Here is a 15,456-nt window from a genome sequence, read left to right as displayed (position 1 = left end):
TTTTCCTTTCCCTTTGGTATCAACCCTTGTTTTCACAGCATAGACATTAGGTTTATTTTTGCTTTTTGTTTTTTTCTAGTTCATTTATTTTAGTTAGATAATCTTATCTTTTTTAATTTATAACCGATTTTTGTTGCGGTGTTTATCATGACCCTTGTTTTGGTTGACTTCTCCATTTTCAAAAACATATATGTACGTATAAAAATATTTTCACAAATAAACACATGTATATTCATCTATTATAGTTAAGGTTCATAATTCATCATATATAGTCAAGTGCTCACTTTACAGCCAAGGTGTACAACAGTTACCTCACCTCATCACCCCCTTGTGTCATATCTCATCTTCTTAGATTTTCTTTTAAAAGGAACTTGGGACACTTATAATACAGGCTAATCTTAGTTCAACACTTTTTTACTTTTTCAGAAATTAAGTATTACTTATATATGTTTACATTAGTGCATTATTTCTTGTTTTGATGAACACACTTAACCACACCTCACTCACCAAGCACTTCAACTAATGTTCTTATATTAGCTCCAGAGTGTCACTTTATTTCCCCTACTCACTCCTCCACCTTTGTAATGAAGAATCAAGAATTTATTTCATAGATTGTAACTGCTAAAATATTGATGACATATTTTATCATGGACAGAATCTTCTAAATTAATATTAAAAGAGTTAAAGTTTTAGGGTTGTTTAAAAATAGACTGCGAATACTATCATTTCCTTTTTTTCAACATATAAGAGTATAACTTATTAACATTACTTTTAAAAATTCATGACTGGGGGCAATGATATAGAACCAGATCCAGATAATCCTCAGTACTCTAGGATTGTAGCATGATTACAATTTTCCAGCTTGTACATAGAATTGCTGGCCCACTGGGCTTAGAATTGCAGGTGGAGCCCTCAGACATCCTCTCTAATTAAACAAAATTATATATATATATATATATATAACACAATTTCTTTTCATCTTCATTCCACTGATTCTGTGAATTGATCTTCCTTTTTTTGTTACTTTCTTTCCTGAGGTTTGGCCTTTTGTTTTACTTTTAAGTTTATATAATATTATGGAATTGCTGTAATTAGTTACTCCTATTGTTCTATTAAAATACATAGAAAATGAAATTGCATTTCAATAAGGGTTAATGAGGATAAATACTATTTTTCTTCAAAGATATTTATGAATATACAATTTTGTTAAAAGAAATTCCATATGATAGGCATATTTAGTAAATTCTTTAATACAAGAATTACTTGTATTAAACAAATTCTAATTTATCTCTTAACCATTTGCCTCTAATTTTATAAGAACTTTAAAAATAAAGTCTATTTATTTCTCAAACCTATGCATGATAAAACTTATCTAAATTTTATAATACTAAGAAACTTTTTATTCTAAGAAACTTTTTAAAACAAGATACCTGAACCATTTCTCAGGTACCATCAATGTAAATTTCCAAGTTCTTAAGAGTAACTGATAGCATCAAATTAATAAGGTTAAATTATACCTTAATGTGGATAAACATTTAAATATGAAGAAACTGTCTGAGGATGAAATGACAACATGGTTTCACAGAACAAATTATGAAATTATTTTATAAGTAATATATATACCACACAATAATTTGAATTTGGGTTTTTCAATGTGAGAATTTAGTTCATTAACCTACCACACTCAGTACACAAATCTCTTGATACTGAAATACACTAGAGAGAATTGTACAGTAATATATATTATAGTGGTTTGCTGTCGAGCAAAGGAAAATGTTTCTCAATTTCAGCCATGTAGTCACTGTATTACTGCACTTGGGGTTCTTCTCAGCAATTTTCCCTGAAATAAATATGAGGGCACCTCCCATAAAAATGATTTATTTTCTTTTTAAAAGATCATGCTTATCATAAACTTGCATACCATAGCATGTTCCAGAGGAAGCATGGTCTTTATTTCCAGTAAGATAGAGTAGCGTAGTATGGTTTTTTTATACTTATACTCTGCTTTGTAGAAAACATAGGAATTAATTTAATGTTCCTGTCAAGAGCCGAAAATTTAAGTTTAAAAAAAATCATGAACCTCCACAATTAGATATCATTGTTCTGGAGGTTGATATTTTTATGTTTGCATTCCCAGAAAATTTTCCCTATGGTGTTCACGAAAGTAAAGAATACGTATTAAAGGAAATACTTTGGTTCTTAATATTAGCTATTTCTTGTGGTTTAACATGTTAGAATTTGGAAAATCTTATTTTAAATGCACCAAATAGAATTTATATTTCTAGTATTTTTAGTAAACAATCTAAAAGAAATGTATAAAATTAGTGAAAAGGTAAAGGTAAAGGTAAAGGTAAAGGCCCTCCCGTTGATCGTTGATTTGCTCGAGCAGGCCCAGTAATGTCTCCATTGGAGACTTTGTTGTTACTGTGTCTGGCATATCGAATACATCACGGGGAGCTTGCCAGGCTCTGCCATGAGGGCGAGATACTCTGGTAGCTTGCCGGGCTCTCCGAGAGGGGCGGAGGAATCGAACTCGGGTCGGCCATGTTGGCCGCTTGTAAGGCGAACACCCTACCACTGTGCTATCACTCCAGCGATTAGTGAAAAAGACATTATAATTGTGAAAAGATGAACTTACCTTTTTTATGTTTTTAATTTTGGAAAAAAACTGCTAACACAGAAAACATACTAGGATTACTTGCTCGAGCAGGCCCAGTAACCATTGGAGACTTTATTGTTACTGTGTTTGGCATATCGAATACGTCACGGGGAGCTTGCCAGGCTCTGCCGTGCGGGCGAGATATTCTCGATAGCTTGCCGGGCTCTCCGAGAGGGGTGGAGGAATCGAACTCGGGTCGGCCATGTTGGCTGCATGCAAGGCAAACGCCCTACCGCTGTGCTATCTCTCCATTTAAGTATTTCGGTAATTATCAGAATGCTTAGAGAAAAATTCATAAATGTTCCCTTTTCCTACTATACAATTATTCTCTATGTCTAATATATAATCTTAATGAATACTTTAGGACTTTATTTCTCTCATAATAAAAACAAAGTGCACTTTGTCTTTATTATGAACTTTTAATTGATAAAAGTGAGCTTTTAATTGATAAAAGAATTGATGTCTTATAATAAATATGACATTTTGTTTGCATGTATTTAAAGGTATTATCCTTATTTATGCTAAATTTTGTGCTGAACAAGCTTAAAATGTATAGCACTGGTCCTTTGAGAGTTCTCATGATTCTTAATTTGTTAAGAAAATTCCGAGTAACAGATTAAGTAGCTTAAAATAGAAAGAACATTGAGCATTCAAGTTTAGATAGTATTTACAACTAAGCCTGATTCTTGAACATTAGATTTTAATTTAATAAAATAAAATAAAATTAATTAATTTCACAGTCACTATCACTGTCCTCCCATTGTTTAACGATTTGCTCTAGCGGGCCCAGTAATGTCTCCAATGTGACACTTGTTACTGTGTTTGGCATATTGAATATGTCACAGGTAGCTTGCCAGGCTTTTCTGTGTGGGCAAGATACTCTCGGTAGCTTGCCAGGCTCTCTAAGATGGCGGAGGAATCGAACTTGAGTTGGCCATGTTGGCTGTGTGCAAGGCAAACGCCCTACCTGCTGTGCTATCACTCCAGCCTATACACTCAGGAAAAAAATAACAATACTTTATGGTGTCATATAAGTAAAAATTATTCTGAATATTTATTCCTGTCATATAAATTTTAAACATCTTTTTATTTTTAGACTTTTTGTTATTATGTAAAGGACTTCAAATAAATTTATTGGTACATGGGTACAACAAAAATCCTTTACTTGATAAATTTCTATGAGGTTTTTTAACTATTTTATAAATTCATCCATTTAATTCTTTGTAAAACTATTTTTCTTTTTGCAAGACCCCATTAAATAAGTTTAAAATTTTAACTGCAGCTGATCATCACTACTAGTTATGCTCAAATATTCTAATGACCTTTATAATGACCCAGGTTATATGACCTTTCCCAAGTGATGTAAGATTATCTGGCATGACTTCACCAGAAATGACTGAAGTCAGTTTAAAATGAATTCTCTTACTGTGAGTAGTTTTTCATTCACTAGGGTTTCAGATGGGCAGGAAGAAAACAAAGCAACTGCCAAAGCCATTATTGCTGAGAACCTAGAGAGTTGAAGAGTGTTTGCACCCAGATCCAGGAGGCTCAAAGTGTACTAACTAAAAGAAATCCAAATAAAATAACCCAAGACACATCATAATCAGAATGGTGAAAACCAAGAATAGAGACAGAACATTGAAAGCATCAAGATCAAAGGCAATTACTTATAAAGGAGCATCTTTATGATTTACAGCAGACTTATCAGACAAAACCCTCTGGGCCCAAAGACAGCGGTGAATATAGTGTAAAAAAAATGAAGTGAACACCTCACCAAGAATACTTTACCCAGCCAGACTTTCATTCAGATTTGAAGGAACAACATACAACTTCACAGATAAGGAACAACTCAGGAATTTTATAAACTCAAAACCATTGTTACTGTAAAGAGTGCTGTAATGAAAAGACAAGTGCAGATGTCACTTTGATTATACGTTTTTGTCTCTCTAGGATATATTCCCAGAGTGGTATTGTTGGGAGGATTCTCCCAGGATGGGAGAATCATGCTGAAAGTAGACTAGACTAAATATTATTTCCACTCAATGCCTCTTTTGCAAACCACAACACCCAAAAAGAGAGAGAGAGAACAAAAGGGAATGCCCTGCCACAGAGGCAGGGTGGGATGGGGGTGATGTGGGGTGGGAGGGATATTGGGACCCGTGGTGGTGATAAATGGGCACTGGTGGAGGTATGGGTACTTGATCACTGTATAACTGAAACCCAAGCACAAAAATTTGTAAGTCTACAACTGTACCTCATGGTGTTTCACTAATACAAATTTAAAAAAAAAACATTGTTATAAGAGCTAAATGAGCTACTTTAAGATAAGCCCTAAAGGGGCTGGAGCAATAGCACAGTTGGTAGGGTGTTTGCTTTGCATGTGGCCAACCCGGGTTCGATTCCCAGCATCATATATGGTCCCCCGAGAATTGCCAGGAGGAATTCCTGAGTGCAGAGCCTGGAGTAACCCCGAGCATCGCCAGGTGTGACACAAAAAAGCTTGAGAAATAAAGACAAGCCCTACAAACACCAAATTCTCACAGAAAGATGGCACAAAACTCCATAGCAATAATCTCTCTCAATCTAAATGGGCTAAATGCACCAATTAAAAGACAGAGGGGCAAGGTAGATTAGAAAATTGAACCTAACACTCTCCTGCTTACAAAACACATATTTGATCAATCAGAACAAACATAGACTCAAAATCAAAACCTGGAAAGAAATCCATCAAGCAAACAAATTCAGTAGCCATACTAGCAACAGAAGACAGACTTCAGACTGAAGAAGGTTATAGGATAAAGGTAAAGGTAAGGTAAAGGCCCTCCCGTTGATCATCGATTTGCTTGAGCGGGCCCAGTAACGTCTCCATTGGAGACTTTGTTGTTACTGTGTCTGGCATATCGAATACTCTCGGTAGCTTGCCGGGCTCTCCGAGAGGGGCGGAGGAATCGAACTCGGGTCGGCCATGTTGGCTGTGTGCAGGGCAAACGCCCTACCGCTGTGCTATCGATAAAGTGAAGGCCATATCTTATGATCTGGAGATTGGTACATAAGGGAAAACTCACACTTTTAAGCATATATGCACCTTAAAGGACCAGCAAAATACTTAAAACAACTGCTAATAAAGTTGAAAAAAGATATTGGTAAAAACATAATAATAGTAGGCTGAGACTTCAGCGCTGCCTTGTCTCCTTTTGATAGATTGGAGAGACTAAAATTCAGCAACAAAATATTGGATCTGAAGTAAGAAATGGAAAACAGGTGCTAGTAGAGATAAGGATAAGTAGATGCAGGGCTTTTCACACCCAAAAAGCTGAATACCAAATCTTCTCCAGTGTACATGGGACATTCTCCAAGATAGACTACATGCTTAGCCACAAAATATATGTACATAAATTCAAGAGGATATAATTTGTACCAACTATCATGTTAAACCTTGGTGCATTTAAAATAAAAGATAATGAGACACAGAAACAGATAATAAAATCAACCACCTGGAAATTAATAGCCTGCTACTGAGCAGTGGCTGAGGAAGGAAATTAAAAAGAAAATCAAAAGATTTCTGGAAACAAATGATAATGAAGGCATGAGCTAACAGAACTTGTGGGACACAGCTAAAGCAGTGTTAAGAAAAAAAAATTACAGCTCTGCAAGCATTCATCAGGAAGGAAGAAACGGTTTACATAAATAACCTTTACTCCACATCTTAAGATCGTGGAAAATGACCAAAAAAATAGAGGCCAAAGCAGGAAGGAGAAAGGAAATAATAAAACTAAGAGCATAAATAAGTTTGAATTCCCAAAAACAATCTGAAAGATCAATAAAACTAAGAGCTGGTACCTTGAGAAAATAAACAAGATCAATAAATCACTATCAAGACTCACAAATGAAGAGAGAACCCTAAGGAACCAAATCAGAAATGAAAGATGTGACATCACAACAGAAACCACAGAAATTCAACAGATCCCTAGAGATTAATTTGAAAATCTTTATGCCACAGAATAAGAGAACCTTGAATAGATGAACATATTCCTGGATTCCTATAAAAACCCAAGGATAAATCAAGATGATCTGGGATACCAAAAAAAGAAAAAACTACAACTAATGAGGAAATTGAAATGCTAGTCAAAATTCCGCCCCCCCAAAAAAAAAAATCTGCCCAGTTGGATTCACTAGTGAATACTTTTCAAACCTCTAAAGAGGACCTATTGCCAATTCTTATAAAGCTTTCCAATACTAAAGAAACAAAAAAGTTACTAAACAGTTTCTTAGAGTCAAATATAACCCCATATACCAAAATCAGACAGAGATACCACACGCACACACATACACACAAATACAGACTAATATCTCTGATAAACATAGACACAAAGATCTCAACAATATATTAGCAAACAGAAACCAGCAACTCATGAGAAAGATCATGCATTATGATAAAGTAGGATTCATCCAAGGCATGCAAGGATTGTTTAATATTTGGAAATCAGTGAACATAGTACACCATATTAATAAAACAAAAATAAAAACCATATGATAATATTAAAATCAGAAAAAGCACTTGAAGAGATCTAATACCCATTCAGGATAAAAACTCTCAACAAAATGGCTGATGAAGAGACTTTCCTCAATATAGTCAAAGCCATCTACCACATGCCACAGCAAAAATTATTCTCAACAGAGAAAAAAAAACTAAGAGCCTTCCCTCTAAGATTAAGGATAAGAGAAGATAGCCCATTCTCTTCACTTCTACTCAATATATTACTGGATGTACTTGCCATAGCAGTTAGGCAAGAAAAAGATCAAGGGCATCCAGATAAGAAAGGAGGAAGTCAAGCTATCAGTATTCACAACTGACATGATACCAATCTTAGAGAATCCTAAAAACTCTATAGAAAAGCTCCTAGAAACAATAGGATTGTATAGTAAAGTGGCTGGTTACAAAATCAATACCCAAGTGTTCATGGCTTTCCTATATACAAATAATGAAAGAGAAGAGAGAGATATTAAAGAAATCCCATTCACAATAGTTACTCAGAAAGTCAAGTACCTTAGAATTAGCTTAACTAAAGAGGTAAAATAAAGCAATATAAAAACACTATAAAACACCACTTCAAGAAATAAGAGAGGATACAAGGAAATGGAGATACATCCCCTGCTCATGGACTGGTAGAATTAACATTGCCAAAATGACAATACTTCCCAAAGAATTATACAAATTCAGTGCAGTCCATTTAAGGATACTCATAACATTTTCTAAGAAATAGATAAAACCCTCTTGAAAATTGTATGCACCAATAAACCCCCACGATTGGCTAAAACAATCAGTGGGGAAAAGAAGATGGGAGGGATCACCTCCCACAACTTCAAACCATACCAAAAAAATGATAGTAATTAAAACAGCATAGTATTGGAATAAATAAAGTTCTACAGACCAGTGTAATAGATTACAGTAGCCTGACATATACCCTCAAATATATTATATGATCACTATATCTTTGAATAAGGAATAAGAAATGTGAAGTGGAGTTAGGAAAGGTTCTTCAACAAGTGAAACTGGGAAACTAGGCAGCTTCATGCCAAAATTCTTTCTTAAGTGAACTCATACATCTGTCTAATGCCAGCACACAAGTCAGATCAAGATGTGTTAAAGACTTCAATATCAGACATGGATCCATAACATACATGAAGGAAAATGTAGGCACAACCCTTAAGACTCTAAAGTAAAGGCATCTTCAAAGATGAAAAGCCAATGACCAAGGAAGTGGAATAAAAGATAAACAAATAGGACTATATTAAAGTGAATGGTGGCAAAGATACAGACAGCTCAAGAAATGGGAAAAAATATTGACCTAAAACCCCATCTGATATATAAGTCCACGATATATAAGCCACTGGTAGCACTTTACGAGAAACAAACATCCAGCCCTATCAAAAAATTGGGAGAAGAAATGAACAAAGACTTCCTCAAACAGAAATACAAATGGCAAAAAGGCACGTGAAAAAATATTCTACATCACTAATCAGGGAGAAGTAAATCATAAGAACAATGAGAAACATCTCACACCACAGAGACTGGCAGACATCAAAAAGTACAAGAAAAACCTGCGCTAGCGCAGCTGCAGAGTGAAAGGGACTTTCCTTTGTTTGTGGGAATGCGGACTAGTCCAACCTTTTGGAAAATAATATGGGGATTCTTCAGAAAATTAGAAATTGACTTACATTTAACCCAGAAATCCTGTTTGTGAGAATATTTCCTGAAGGTCCCAAACGCACAGCAGCAACACCATCTGCGCATCTATGTTCATCTCAACACTATGCACAATAGCCAGAATCTGGAAACAACCCAAGTGCCGAGTGTTCAAAAACAGACGACTGGTTAAAGAAATTATAGTACTTCTACACAATGGAAAACTATGCAACTATTAGAAAAAAATAAAGTCATGAATTTAGCTTATAAATATATGGACTTGGAGAGTATGATGTCAAGCAAAATGGGTCAGAGGGAAAGGTAGAGACATGCAATGATTGCAGTCATCTATGGGTGTAAAAGAAACATAGTATGAGACGTACCCAAGGACAGTAGAATCAAGATCAGAAAGCTTGGTCCATGGTTAAAAGCCTGCCTCAAGTGCTGGTGGAGAAAGCAGTAGTGACGTAGAAGGGACCATATGACAATAATAGGTGGAAATGATCATTCTGGATAAGAACTGCATGCTGAAAGTAGGTAAAGGAAAAAAAAACACAATAACTTCTCATTACCTTTATTGTAAACCATAATGCCCAAAAGGAGAGAAAAGGAGATAATTTCCTGTCATAGAGGCAGGGTTAGGGTGGTATAGAATGCAGGAAAGAAACTGGGAATGTTGGTGGTGGGCATAGTACTCTGGTGGAGGGATCAGTGCTGGAACATTGAATGACCGAAACTCAACCGAAATGAACATAGCTGGAACTGTGTGTCTCACAGTGAATCCATAAAAAAGCAAATAACAACAGAAACAACAAAAGAAATAAAAATCTATAGCCCAAAGAACCAAGGTTTGAATATTTGACTGGAGCGATAACATAGCGGTAGGGCGTTTGCCTTGCACGCAGCCAACATGGCCGACCCGAGTTCGATTCCTCCGCCCCTCTCGGAGAGCCCGGCAAGCTACCGAGAGTATCTCGCCTGCACAGCAGAGCCTGGCAAGCTCCCCATGACGTATTTGATATGCCAAACACAGTAACAACAAAAACTCCAATGGAGACGTTACTGGGCCCGCTCGAGCAAATCGATGAACAACGAGAGGGCCTTTACTTACTTACTTTACTTAATTCATTTTATTTAGCTGTTAATGAAACCTAAAATTTAAATAAACAAAACTATAATAATGCACAAAAAATAAAGATATAATATCATGTTTATGACTTAATTTTAACAAACATTAATAGCAAAATTGTCAAGTTCTTATTCAAGAATGTTATCAATTTATTTTAATAGCGAAAAGTAGGAATTATTTTTTCAAGCCATATATTTTACCTATTAATTGTGTGGTACTGAGCACTGTTTAAGGCACTTATTAGTGAATTTTAGTCAACTAGGATCAGTGTAAATAATTCAGTATTTTTAAGGCTCTGCAGTGCATAGGGTTGCCCTGGCATCTGACAGTGCCTGGGGTCTCTGGAACACATCCAGAAGTAGTTGTGTAGGAGACCATGGTGCAGGTATATTAGTGGGCCAAACCACATGCAAAACATGATTTAACACTTGTACTATCCCTCCAATGTCTCAACTCATAAATTTTAAACTGATTATTTATGGATGAGTTCCAGTTTCATTACCTCTGAATTTTTGCTCCATTTCTAAAACAAACTTAATAAATTATTATAAGCAGGCTGACCCGAGTTCGATTCCTCCACCCTTCTCAGATTGCCCAGCAGGTTATGGAGAGTATCTCACCCACACGGCAAAGCTTGGCAAGCTACCTGTGACATATTTGATATGCTAAACACAGTAACAAGTCTCACAATGTTACTGGGCCCCCTCGAGAAAATCCATGAACAACGGGAGGACAGTGACAGTGATAGAAGCAGGTGTTTGAAATTGAGAAATTCACCATCTTACAATTCTGGAAGTGAAACTTTTAAATTTAGGTACTAAGATTTGAATAAAATCTATAGAAGAATCCTACCTAAACTCTGCTTGGTTTATGATGGTTTGTCATTAATCTTTGAGGTTCCCTTTTGTAGATCTAAGTAATAGCATAATTCCAATTTCTGCCTTCACATCTACATGAGCTATGTGTTTCTCTGTGTTTTCATATAATCTGCAATCTTATAAAGATATTGGTCATCTTATATTATGCATACTCTCCCTCACTCTGACCTTATCTTGATTATATTTGCAATAATGTTATTTCCTAATAAATCATATTCAATAGGTTGAGGGTTACAAGAAAATCTGAGTGAACAAAATTCAAGCTATATCAAATAGTAACATTGTTTTATTCACATTTGTCTTTACTTATGATGAATATCTTAGCAATTATACGTATCAATATACGTTTCAGAAAGACTTCCTGGAGTAGAATAAAAATGATTTGTATGCCAAAAAGTTTGAGGTATTATTGGAAATGAAAGGTAGAGCAAAGAATTCTCATTTTTATTTATGTTTAAATACTTTCTTCTCTCAGCCCAGCTAAATTATTGTATAATTATTTGACAATATGTTCATTCAATTGTGAGCATAAGATTAAACAAGACATTATGAATTATACATTAATTAATAAAGTGGTATTAGCTATGGAAATATGTAATGGAAATGAAATCATCTTATAACCTCTATTCCTGACATACTGTGACAATACAAGGTGAAGTTATATTTCTATTTATGAGTTATAAGAAGATTCCTAAAGTAGAAGTTATGGTGATACAAAAGCTTTAAACTAATATGTTGATTAAATTTTAATTTATTATTCATTTTAATTGACAAATTGAAGACATTTTTTCAAATGAAATGATGATTAAGAATTTTATCAGATATATTTTCGTACATCATAACTGAGGTTAATGAAAAATTTTCAAGAGAGATCTTAGAAAGAAAATTTCTTGTCACAGTGATTTGTTACCATATTAGTTTTCTTAACAGTAACAGTGCATATATATATATTTATATATAGATCTATATATAGATCTAGATAGAGAGAGATATATATATATACTACTGATGTTCACTTACTGCAGAAAAAAATATGTTGGCCATGTGCAAGGCAAGCACTTTACTTCATGGACCATATCTCCAGAGAACAGAGTATTTTTGAGGTGTATGCTAGATAAAGCATATCTTTATGGGCATATCTTTAAAAACATATCTTTTAAAATCAGGTAAATTTCCCATAAAGGAATTTCAGAGAAAGACATTGAAGGTTATGGTGATAAAGATGAGGATTCATTAAAAAAAAGAGAACTGAAGACAAAGCCTTTATTATAAGAATGCATATATCACCACTGACAGAATACTTGCAGAAGTCTAACTGAAAAAAATATTCCTTAAGGTATATAATATGAATGTGTAGAACACAGAGGAAATCTATAAAAAGATATTTTGTGTTAAATTGCAGAGAACTTGGTTTGATTATGCTGATTCACACCCAAGCCTCCCATCATATACACAGAAAGTAGAACATAAATGCTGAATGTGAACATTCAACTCAGATTTTAAAGCAAAATATTAAAGGTATAGCTTAATTTTTCTTTGCTAGGAATATAAAGATGTGAGAGAAGATGAATCAGTTAAATATCAATTATTAAGTTAAAAAACAAAATTAAATTTTGATAATTTTATCATCATCATTAGTATTATGATTTTAATTGTGAAAGTAAATTGTGCAAACACCAAGATATTGAACTAATTTATATGGTAAATAAATTTTAGATGGGCTTCACATATTCAATAAATTAATCACCATGACAAAGTCAAGGAAAGAGAAGGGAATACTCAGAGATCTATGCACAACTGACATGTGATTTGAACAATGTTTCTTGAAATTTTTATAATAGCATACAATCTTCCATCCTGGCCTAAATGCAACAGAGATACAATGTAACAAAGGGAACATTTCAGAATTCCAAGATACTACAGGTTGCAATGACAGAGAAATCTCAAAGCAAATGTTGAGTTATCCTTCAAAAAAAGGAGAGTCTAACATTACTGGCATTTTGGAATTTGGTAAAGATATGATAAAGGGCCCATATCTAGAGATCAAGGATAATCCTTGAAACTGCAATTCTACTGCAACTCTCTGCAAAGTTTTCTACTTGCTTGGGATTCATTACTCCATTTTGTTTTCCAAGTTCTTTATAGGAACGAAAATACTTCTTTTATGTCTATACTATACCCATTGGAATAAAGAAAAATAATTATTTGTTACTTTTTACTAGTGTTATATCTTCTTGATTTTTGTATAAATCCCAGTAGTCACAAGCACCTGTCTAGCATTATTTTACAAAAATCAATTCTTAATATCTTTTCTCTTTCATAATTTGTATGTACAAATAGGAAAGTCAGGGACTTTTTGGTATTGATCTTGAAAACTGCTACTCTACTATATAAAATCTATTGTTTATAGGAGCTTTTGCAAAGAGTTTTTATGATTCTTTAATGCTAATATCTTTTCATCTGCAAATAGTGAGAGTTTGACTTCTTCCCTTTCTATCAGGATGCCCTTTATATGTTTTTCTTAACTAACTGCTATGGCAAGTACTTCTAGTACTATATTGAATAGAAGTGGTGAGAGTGGGCAACCTTGTCTTGTGTCTGATATAAGTGAGAAGGTTTTTAGTTGATCCTCATTGAGGATTGAGGATTATGTTTGCTGTGGGTTTGTGACAGATAGATTTGGCTATACTGAGAAAAGTTCCTTCAACTCCTGTTTTGATGAGTTATTTTTTTATTATGAGTAGATGCTGGATCTTGTCAAATTATTTCTCTGAATCTATTGACATGATCATATGGTTTTCATTTTTTTATTATATGGTATATTATGTTGACTGACTTTAGAATGTTAAACCATTCTTTGTTAACCAAGATGAATTCTATTTGGTCATGGTCTATGGTCTTTTTGATGAGTCATTGGATTCTGTTTGCTAGTATTTTGTTGAGGATCTCTGATCCATGATTATCAGGAATATCAGCTTGTAATTCTTGTGTGTGTGTGTGTGTGTGTATGTGTGTGTGTGTGTAGTGTAGTGTAGTGTCTCAGTCTGCTTTTTGTAAAATAAGTCATAAGGAAAGGAATAAATGTAGAACGACTGCATTAATTTGTGATGCAATATCACATTTGCATCTCAGTATAACTAATATCCAAGACCAGAAAGGGGCCAGGAGGACTGGAAAATGGTTTGAAGCTTGACACAAGAATGCTGGGGGAAAATTGATGTTTGCATAGATAAGAGATAAGTATAAAATGATCATTTTTGACCAGAAATGAGTGTTGAAAGTAGTTAAATAGATATACCTGATAATCTTTCAATATACGTATTGTGAAACATAAGACCCAAAAGGAAAAAAGGAAAGAGAAAGAGAGAGAGAGAGAGAGAGAGAGAGAGAGAGAGAGAGAGAAAGAGAGACTGAGAGAGTGCCTGACATAGAAATAGAAGCAAGTGGAGGGGGGAAGGGTGAAATTGGGGACATTGATGGTGGAAATGTACACTGGTTAAGGGACAGGTGTTGGAGCATTATATGACTGTAACCCAATAATAAACAACTTTGTAACTATGTATTTTATGGTGATACAATTAAAAATAATAAATGAAAACATTTTATATTTTTTAAAAAGTTGTTTGTAGTTATTGAATCACTGTGAGAACTGTTACAAAGTTTTCCATTTTAAGTCTCAGTCATACATGATCAAACACCCATCCCTTCATCAGTACACATTTTTGACCACCAAGCACCCCAGTACATCCCTCATCCTCTGCTCACTCTGCCTGTAGGGCAGAAGATTTCCTCTTTACTCTCTTTCCACTGTGATCACATTCAATATTATGACAAAAGATCCACCATTATTATTTGGAATTTTCCCCAACAATCAGACCTGCTGAAAAGGCATCATTAGATAATTTGTTTTTCTATTGCTGGTTATGAAGAACATATGATGTCATGCAGCCACTGTAGCGAATGTACAATTTTGAATATCTGATACTTATTAAGTCCAGAGGGATTTCGCCAAAAATCACTGGGTTCTGAGGTTGGTTTGTGTACCCCTGGGATCATTGCCATTCAGGAGCTTGAGGAGGCATTCGTGGGTGGCAACTTGGGGCCCTGTCAGAGCTGGGAGAAGGGCTGATCCCACCCCACCCCATGAGGCATCACTTGCCTCATAACTGCAGTCTCCCATTTGGCTTTTCAATAGGCTTTGAAAGATGGTGGCCACCACGCTGCCACTGGGGCGGGGGTGGGGAGAGGCAGAAGGACAAACACTGCTCTCCTCCCTGGGCGGCACAGCTCCATAGTTTAATGCATATTCCAGATGCATTTCTGCAAAAAGCTGTTGGGTTCCGAGATTGGTTTGTGTGCCTCCGGGATCATGGTCATTCAGGAGCCGAAGGAGCCTTTCGTGGGCAGCAACTCGGGGCCTCGTCGGGGTGGGGAGCCATTTCTTACTATTGTCCTATTTAATCTCATGATACATTACACATGAATGAAAATGGAAAAGAGATGCTGGATTTGTAGTTGTAAAGGCTTAGGGCTCATATATTACAGGCAGTCAACCTGGGTTCTATCCCTATTACCATTTGGTATCCAGCATATTTTGAAGTGT

Source organism: Sorex fumeus, unplaced genomic scaffold, assembly GCF_029834395.1.
Source record: "Sorex fumeus unplaced genomic scaffold, SorFum_2.1 ptg000014l, whole genome shotgun sequence".
Lineage (NCBI taxonomy): Eukaryota > Metazoa > Chordata > Mammalia > Eulipotyphla > Soricidae > Sorex > Sorex fumeus.
Note: the sequence above shows the minus strand (reverse complement) of the source record.